This window comes from Schistocerca serialis, chromosome 9, assembly GCF_023864345.2.
Source record: "Schistocerca serialis cubense isolate TAMUIC-IGC-003099 chromosome 9, iqSchSeri2.2, whole genome shotgun sequence".
Taxonomy (NCBI): Eukaryota; Metazoa; Arthropoda; class Insecta; order Orthoptera; family Acrididae; genus Schistocerca; species Schistocerca serialis.
In genome coordinates this window covers 208,094,913-208,101,792 of record NC_064646.1, presented here as the reverse complement: position 1 = coordinate 208,101,792, position 6,880 = coordinate 208,094,913, and positions in this window count along the sequence as shown.

Genomic DNA, 6,880 nt, shown 5'->3' with positions numbered 1-6,880 from the left:
GATTGTCTGCCGTGAGTAATTAGTGGGCAGGGGCACTACGAATGTAGTGTGTGGACATTAAGTTGGGAATGTGGGTCTCACGGGGACCATGCAAGGGACAAATCCCTGCAGTCGCACTATCCTCTGTGCCCTCGGTGACTCAGATTTTCCGGCACGGTAATTCAGCGTGTTCGGTCAGAGGGTTAGCTCAAAAATGTTCAAATGTGTGTGAAATCTTATGGGACTTATCTGCTAAGGTCATCAGTCCCGAAGCTTACACGCTACTTAACCTAAATTATCCTAAGGACAAACACACACACCCATGCCCAAGGGAGGACTCGAAAAATGGCTCTGAGCACTATGGGACTTAACATCTGAGGTCACCAGCCCCCTAGAACTTAGAACTACTTAAACCTAACTGACCTAAGGACATCACACACATCCATGCCCGAGGCAGGATTCGAACCTGCGGCCGTAGCAGTCGCGCGGTTCCAGACTGTAGCGCCTAGAACCGCTAGGCCACTCCGGCTGGCGAGGACTCGAACCTCCGCCGGGATCAGCCGCACAGTCCATGACTGCAGCGCCTCAGACCGCTCGGCTAATCCCGCGCGCGAATCTTAGTTGCCCTCTGTAACAAAACAAGAAACTGAGTGTATGAATCAACAACGAACTTGGCCGGGTGTCATGGGATGCCCGCAGCGAACAAATGCAACTAACAAGAACGAACAAAATGAGATTAAAAGAAAAAAAAGATGTATATACCATCTGTCATGTAAGCAAGAGTTCTCGGGTTAGAGTTCCGGTCGGGGCACACATTTTCAACTGTCCCCGTGGATGTATATCTACGCCTGTCGACAGCCTGTGGTCTTGATTTAATTATGATTTCGCTTAAAGTTATCCTTTTAAATATTAGGTCGGTGCAAATCTTCGTAGCGTTCCCATTTTCCATGTTGGTATTCCTGTTCCATGGGTTTATTTATAGACTATGCACTTCTCTGTGTCTATTTGAATTTACGTATTGTCATTCTGTCATTTGGAGATAGTGAGTTGAGCTTTGTAGTCTAGAAAATTGACTGCCAAGTGGAGAAATCGAAACGTTTCCCACCTATTATTCTCTTTGAGTTAGAGGTGTGGCAGAAGCGGCGGCATCCAGAAGCATTTGAGCCGTATATGGGGATAACGGCATTGGAAACATCACCGTAAGAACATGGTTTTCTCGCTTTAAGGGAGATCGTTTTTGCTTTAGTAACTCCCTACGTTCACGAAGACCTTTGGGATTGATGAAGATCGTTTAAACGCATTAATCAACAATGGTCCACGTAAGCGTCGTGAACTGTGATCATTCCACCATCATGCGACATTTGCCTGCAATGGGGAAGGTTCACAAACCGGGTGAATTTGTTGCGCATGCTCTACGCCAAAACCACAAAAACCATCGGTTGGCTCGTGAACATCATCCACCATTCTTATCCCGTGTCGTTACTGGTGACGAGTAACGCTGTCTTATGGTAACATAAGAAAAAGAAAGAAATGGCTAAGACCGAACAAAGCAGCAACTCCCCATACAAAGACATGCTCGCATTCACAAAAGATAATGTTATGCATGTAATGGAACAGCAATAATGTGGTGTACTGCGAATTGCTTCCCCGATGTATGACCATCACTGCTGATGTCTGTTGTCAACAACTAAGATGTCTTGCATCCGCAGTCCAAGAACAGCAACAACCAGGAAAACTGCGTGAAGTGATGGTACTCCTCGACAACGCCCTCCCACATTCTACTATAACAAAAAAAGCCATACAGGAGTTGGGTTGGGAAACTATACCACAGCCACCTTATTCACCTGATCTTGCACCCCCAGATTTTGACCATTTTCGCTCTCTATCGAACAGTCTTCAAGGAACCGTTTCCGGATGAGAATGATCTCTGAACGTGGTTCTACAAGTTTGCCTCAAAACCACCTGATTTCTACAATCGCTGAATCGAAAACTAACCCCAGCATTGGCAGACTATTGTAAATAGTGAAAATATGTTATTGATGGCTAAAGTCACTGTTTTGGGTATCTGTTGTGTTTATTAAACTTGTGGAGAAACGCTACGAACTGATGAGCCAACCCAATATTTTAGGAAAATTTTGAAGACTTTCACATATGAGTTTAAATCTCATACACAAAGAGAGAATCAGCATAAGAAAAAATGGTTCAAATGGTTATGAGCACTATGGGACTTAACTTCTGAGGTCATCAGTCCCCTAGAACTTAGAACTACTTAAACATTATTAACGTAAGGCCATCACACACATCCATGCCCGAGGCAGGATTCGAACCTGCGACCGTAGCGGTCACGCTGTTCCAGACTGTAGCGCCTAGAACCGCTCGGCAACTCTGGCCGGCAGAATCAGCATCAGCAGAATTTTTAAGTTTCACAAAAATTTTGCGTTATTCAAAAAACGTTTTAATAAAATGTCCAGCTCATACTTAAGCAATGAATATATTAACAGTATTAATTCTCAATTCAAAGAGCTGAAAACACCCAGACATTGACATATGTTGATCAGTTTTAGCTTATCCCAGACATCACTCTGATTTGGCACTCTAAAAAAGTGGAAGTTAAAACCACATAGCCACAGTTATACGATCTTTTCAGGCCTTATCTGTGAAGATTTTAAGTTTTTATACTTCGGTTCAGTAATTTTGAATTGAAGAAAATGTCGGTGATTTAATTTATGAGATTTTAAAAGCAAACAAGCAATTCATAATGCTTAATCTTTCATGACAATTTCAACACAAGGGGCCTTTAAAACAGAAACATACGAATTAAAATGATTAATCGTTTGAGGATATATTGCTTTTTACAAGTGGGCTGAGGAATAGCTGGCACTTGCTCTAGGAACTCGGAACGCTGATCCGCACGGAGGACTAACACAAATATAGCAGTCACTAATCAAATGTAGATAGAGTTATAAGCAAGAATCCAAATTAAATTTCTATAAGCAAGCTTCGCTCAGGCAACAGGGCTTTTTGTGAATCACGACCAGTCACTTAGTCACACAAATAGGAGACGCTCACTGCTTTCCTTTTACGTTGATCTTTGGTTGTGTAGTTAATATATATGTCAGCGAAGAATCCACAAACTGAGGCAGTAGAAATGATAAACGTGCTGACTCTGAAGAAAGTCGAGACAGTGAAGGCCGTGGGAAACGGTAATTTTTCGAATGTCATAGGCACACTTCTCACCGTTACGAATTACCATCCATAACGTGATGGATCTGACCTCCTCCTCGAACAACATATCTAGTTACCTTGCGGAACCACAAGCAAAAACCTCTGTAGCAGAAAGTGTGCGCGCGGTTAAATCTGTTCGGTGAGCGGCTATGCTGCCTCCAGTGGGATGCCCAGGGAAACCATCGCTATGATACGAAGAACAGGGAAGTTTAAAGAGTGGCAGGTACCGATACTAATACACACGCGGCTCATAGGTCGCCACAAGAACGATTCCAAACTTGGAAATTACAAGTCAAGCCTCAGCTCGAGGCCTCTGAGCACATACTGAGTCAACCAGAATTAACTGCGTCTAATTTTTTTAGTTTTATTTCACAAGAAACGTGAATGTAATAGAATAAGAGTTACAACATGACAACTGACTTGTCACTTTTCGATACAAATAGCGATCTTCATCCACACCTCTTTGCCGTCTTGAAACAACGTGTATCCCTGTACGGTAAAATCATGGTCCTGCTTCCTCAACCACTGGGGCACAGAAGTTTTCAAATTCCCTATACGTTCAAAGTAATGTCTCCAATGAGCTTCTATGAATGGAACGAGATGAAGCGTTGCAACAGAATGGATGCAATTGCTTTACTTGCCTCTTCGTTTCGATCGGTCAACATTCTCAATGTACAGCGTGCACAAATGTATGAGCAGCCCAGTTATTCATTAACATTCATCACACTGTCTTTTTATTTTGTTATGTGGAGACCGAATTGGCCTGTTTTTACATGGCAGTCGTCACGGATGATTAGGTCGATACGCTGGATGCTCTTCGAAATCACCGCAGCCGTTTCCCGGCCGCTGCGCGTTGTATCAGCCCAGGAGTCTTTGCCGTTTAGCTTCTACATACACATCGACGAGTTCATCGTCTGACGATTTTGACTGCCATCACAGCACCTCCATACAGCTTCTTGAGCTTTTCATTAATGCCCTTTGCAGTTTCACGTTCTGCGCTAAGAAAGTAAACCATAGAACACTACTGCAAACGTACAGTCTTGGACAAAACGAGCGAGACCCCTCGCCTTTTCGTTATGCTGATCCGCACAGCTTTAAAGTCTGTTACACAGCATAACATGCAAGGCGATGAAGTGCTACCAACATACTATGCACAGGCGTGAAATTGAAAAACTATCCGAACTTTGTCAGGCTGTTAGCAAACATATTAATCCTGATTGGTGCGTTAAACACAAGGTAAATGTAAGATATAAATGAAAGAAGAAACGCTAATTAGTATGAACTGTACTAATAAAAATGAATTTCAGCTTATCGAGATAACATAACTGTTTTAGTAACACAAAGTACCCCAGATGGTTACGAATTAGCAAAATATTATGCGCATACGGTCGCAAAACGGTCTGTGTCAACGTGCAGACCAGTCATACTGGATTACCGTTCCTGACGTACCATGAAAGTGGTGGCCGAGTGGTTCTAGGTGTTACAGTCTGGAATTGCGTGACCACTACGGTCGCAGGTTCGAATCCTGCCTCGGGCATGGGTGTGTGTGATGTCCTTATGTTAGTTAGGTTTAAGTAGTTCTGAGTTCTAGGGGACTGATGACCCCAGAAGTTAAGTCCCATAGTGCTCAGAGCCATTTGAACCAATACCATGAAGGTGTGCTAATTTAGAAATGCGTGAAGATTCATAACGAAATTCAGTTAAAAGTCGTTCAGTGCCACACTTATGCCAATTCATTTATTGACAGCAGTGGAAAAAGTAGGCAGTAACAAGTATGAAATTCTACAAGATTTTCATATTTACATCCACAGGGCGCCGGTACACAATAAAGGTAGTAGTAAAACTTATTAGGGGTGCGAGAATTTCTTACAATTGCTTTACTGGTAGTATATCTGCCTCCACCGAGATGAGAACCGAAAACGAACCAGACCTCCCGTGCAGTAGCAAACACGTTTCACTACCCTAGCAGACAACCCAGGCAAACAGCCCTCTATTATTACACCACACATGAATAAGCCGGCAATTTCGCAATGAAAATGGCAAAAAGATCTGCAGTTTCTGTTGCATAGAGCCTTCTGGACTCAAAAACATAAATTTTCTACCTTCATGTCACAGCTTATGTGACAATCATTCGGGATGTTTATCGAAATATCAAAATACTGTTATTAGCCAGTAAATTTAGTAGGGTAATTCTGCACCACCCCAAGAAATAAACTGCGACATACTTGCCAAACGTATTCTACAGTGTTTCGAATTCTCCATTAGACTCGCCACAGCCAGCAAACGTTCATTAGCCGAAGTGTTTCTTAAGCTAGCTAGCAATGGGAATGTTCGCACTTCAAAAACGTGATGGGATTAATACTGGGATCTCAATTACCATGTGTATAGGCAAATGGATTTTATTTTCATTCCTGTAAACGTGATTTGGATCGAAAGCGTAGATACGATTAATATACTGATGTATCGACTGCAACTAGAACATTACTAATAAAGAGTAGGGGGAATTGTTTATGCGGCCCTCAACTTCAGTAAGTGTTGTAGCTATTTTCGTTGTTAGGATTTCGTCACCTAAATCTGTAAAAATGGAACCCTACTAGTCTCACTTTTGACTGTCTCTCTGTCTGCCCAACCCTTAAAACTCGTTTACCTCTAAAGCAGGTAGACCCAATAAGCGGAAATGTATCGCACTTCCTGCGGTATACAGTCCCTTGGTGTTGTACAAAATTCATTTTTATTGGTACAGTTCATGCTAATTAGCATTTCTTCTTTCATTTACATCTTATATTTACGTGTTGTTTAACACTCTAATCAGCATTAATATAGTCTTACACATGACTGAAAACAGGCTGACAGAGTTTGGATAGTTTTTCAATTTCACGCCTGTGCATAGTATGTTGGTAGCACTTTGTCGCCTTGCTTTGTATACTGTGTAGCAGACTTTAAAGCTGTGCGGATCAGCATAACGAAAAGGCGAGGGGTCTCGCTCGTTTTGTCCATGATTGTACATCTATGTATTTTAAACTTTTGCAGTGCTGCCACCTGTTCACATAGGACGTTGTTAGTAGACTAGGCTGTAGAAGGTTGTCTCCAGAAGTGTTCCAAATTCATCATTATCAACTTAATAACGGTCAAAAAAAGTAGGAAACACCGCTCACGCAAATGTAAGACTCCGTTGTCAGAATAAAACTATATGCATTAGAAACGAGATTAATTTGAACCAGATATTAATTTTGAAATACAGAACTACCTGTAAAAGAAGTTGCTACGTTCTAACTGTGAAGCAACTGGCCCTAATTTTCATAGCTTACCTGTGGCCACCGAAACTACATACTGCTCGAAGTGACGAACGTAAAAGAAATACAGCGCAGCAGAAAGCTAGCTACAGGGAAAGGACGCCTTGCACAGTGCAATGCAATGGCATGCAGCATTTCTAAGTAGATCTTACTTCATGTTTTAAGCAACTGTGTCCTATTCAGTGCAGTGCGGGAACACACACTACCAGAAAAATGGTGGAATTTGAACTCGGTAAATGGCTGAAAAGAATCCAACTGGAAAAAACTTTTTTTGAGCTGAAACTCATTGTGTAACTGTTGGAATCGTCTTTACAAAATTTATCGTCTATACTGTGCAAAAAGGTTAATTGCTGAAAATGGTAAAGGAATAGTAAAATCTATAG